Below are 3404 nucleotides of genomic sequence, written 5' to 3' on the forward strand. Positions count from 1 at the left end.
CCCCCCTACCGTTCCACCAGCAATATAATATTCTTGTCAGTGCAATCTCCAACCTGCCCCGCTCTGCCCACTTTGTTTTACCCCTAATCTCATCCCCAGACTTCCTAATCCCTAAACTCATCCTCATTTTCCAAAACTAGAAAACTTGTATGCAGTACTGATGCTGTAAATAATGGAGGGGAATTTAAATACCACGTTTTTCTTAGTCAGTAGTGAACAATCTAACCTAGTACCTAACCATCTGACGGTTTATCTCACTCTATTTAGAAAGTTAATTACCCTTGTATAAGTTTGGGAGTGAGGCTACACTGATACATATTATACTTCTACAGTTCGGCGACTCGCCATATTCATGAAGAGTGGAAGCGTTCATCATATTGTATTGATTATTGAGAGTTTTGTTAAAGATGTAGCTTTTTTTTTCAAACGGAAAGTTAACTGTTAAACTTTCAAACTGTGCGTTGTCTATGGTAACATTTTCTAAGCTGCTATTGATAGGCGCATAATTTACTTTTATCACAATTTAAAATACATATGACAGTTAAATGTTATTATTGCCATTTTGGCTTCCAGTCAGTGTTGATAGTCCACTTATCAAACTCTTTCTTTAAGTAACGAAAGCAACCGAATTTATCAAGTAGGATGAGACAAATTTATAAAGTTCCCAGGGTACTTGAATCAAGGACTTGAACATCTTGCTCTCAGAACTTAGCAGAATAACCCTGTTCATATATGTTAGGTATCAGACTTCAAGTGTTATAACGCTCAAAAAGGAGGTTTTGTAGTCACTGAAGAAAAGAAGGAAAAAGATGCAGACCAAGAATAACTTACTTTGAGAATCTGAGCAAATGGGTGACAAGAAAAAACAGGATGATGAATGGTTTTGCGAGCATTAGAGCTGAATGACAAACCATGATCTGGCACTTAAAGAACTCAAGACCAGCTTCCATCATATTATCTTGCTCCCAGATGGAGCGCTGTCTTTCGATATAAGATTTAATTTGAATCATAGAATATATAAATCATTAGGTCATATAACACCCAAAGATGGGAATTACAAGAGAGTAACAAACATAAAATGATGGAAGGTAACAAAGGACAAATATTAACAGTGACAGAAAAAGCAAATCACATCACTGTGCCCATCAGCCACCCTTGCTGTTGTTGGCAACACAGCCTCCATGAGATATACTACATATTCGTTTGAGTATCAACATTTAAAAAATTAATCTAACCTAACAAATGGAAGGTTAACAGCTTTATAACTGCTATTTCTTTTACATTATACATGTACTATTATTACCTACTGTAACGCTCTCCACAACTGCAATGAGTAACAGAAGCATAGCTATCAGATTTTCTAACAACTCTGTTTTTCTCATCATAGATCAGTAAGTGCCTATACCCATTGGTGCTACAATGTTATAGTAACAATCACCGTCATAGTCATTGGGGTGTTTATGAAAACAGATTCATGAACGCTATATGTGTGGGTGTTGTGTAATTAACAGACCTGCAGTTACATTACAAAAGTTTTTGTTAAAGATTTTATCCTACACACAAAATGTTTTCTATATCTATTTTATACTAATATCATGCTGAAATATAGAGCTAAATGCAATTCACTACGGAGGCTGATATATTATTATTATTAAGTACATATATGTGTAAGAAAGAGAGTACAAATTCATTCCTGAACTACAGATGTACACAAAGGTTCCTTCACATTTCGATACGCACCTTAACCCACATACTGAACTAACCGTTTCATTTAGCCAGCACCAACATGCACTCAGTGACTTATCCTATATATATACTTTGCACATCGCACTGCATTCGTACCAAAAGGAAAGAACTTGTGTTTACCAACGCACCAGTCCTGGTAAATGTTTTCTTTTTTCTTTCAAGTTATATTTAGAGATTTATTCAAGTTAACCAGGGCTGCCTTAATGATTTTCAGTTTGTCTTCTTTTAATTTTTCAAAAAGATAAGGTTTTAAAATTTGGCTAAACTAACGTACATACAATCCTGTTGTTTATTCAGTTCCCTCTCTTTGCTTTTGATTAACATGAAAATTGGAAACTTTAGGATTCTCTAGTCTATGGCTTCGGTCAAAAAAGAACAAGTCTTCAAAGAGCTTTTACATTGCAACCAATCTCCTGCATACAGCGTTGACCCTATGTACCCCTATTCCCGCCTACCTTTTTTCAACAACCCAATATCCTCTCCCTACTGTGTTTTCTACTTCCTCCCACTTTCCACCCACCCTCACCCCTTTTTCCCTCTATCCCCCACCCTTTTCTCCCAACTTTCTCCCACCCTGCTTCCCCCTTCCCCTTTTGTTCTCATTGGCCTCTAGAGATATTTAGAAAGCTGCAAAGAAAACAGACTCAATGTCTATCGACATGGCAGCTTCCCAAATCCCAACCCTGTCCTTCAAACTATCAATTAAAGAGTCATTTAATCAAGTAAGAAAAGAGTACTACATTATTCTATTTCTTATTTATCATGGCATACGACTTTCACTAGGAATAACCTCCCTTGAACAAGAACAACGTCTGGGGTAGAGTAGCCGTCCTTGTGTGAGAGAAGAGAAGAGAAGAGAAAAGTAAGAAGATCGCAGGCTGAGAATCTCGCAGAGTCAATATAAACTTCCCAGTAGCTTAATGGATTGGAGCTTACCTTTTTGTTTTTATTTGTTTTGTTTCGTTTTATTTTGTTTTGGCTCATGATGCTTCTTCCGCTTCGTGAACTGATCTGATACTGTACAGCACAATTGTTTTGATCATTAATTTGTTTGTTTGCCACAATGATTTTTATTTATTATTATCATTACCATTTCATTGCATTTTGCACAAATTTTCATCACTTTGCATGATAGTGTTTTGTGTCTCATCACGTTGTCTTCTTGTTGTGGTAGGTGTTTTAGTATTTTTTAATTGAATGTTGTTATGAGTATAAAGATTAATTCAAATAATATTAGTTCACTTCTTTTTTTTCAAATTACCATTATCTTCACCACCACTGGTATCATCATAATCTTTTTATCATAACTATCATCATCATCACTATCATTACCATCATCATCATTAGCAGCAGCAACAGCAGCAGCAGCAGCAGCATTTTGAAATATGCATGCATGCACGTTGTCCTATAGTTTGGCTGATTTGAGGAAATTTCCACCAAGAATGTCAAATTGAACAAATTGAATGATTTTGTTAATAATATAATAGTTTTGATATAGGGCGACAGGCATTTATTCTAAAGAGCTTGGTAGGCTACTTTTTTTTTTTCTTTTGAATCGCTAACAATGATGAAAAAGCATGGTACAATGTTAATACTCATACTTCGACTGTTTTTAAACAAAGAAAAGGGCGAAATTTCATGTTATGTCCATATCTCTG

This window comes from Aplysia californica, unplaced genomic scaffold (genome assembly GCF_000002075.1).
Source record: "Aplysia californica isolate F4 #8 unplaced genomic scaffold, AplCal3.0 scaffold00275, whole genome shotgun sequence".
In the NCBI taxonomy this organism is placed as follows: Eukaryota; Metazoa; Mollusca; class Gastropoda; order Aplysiida; family Aplysiidae; genus Aplysia; species Aplysia californica.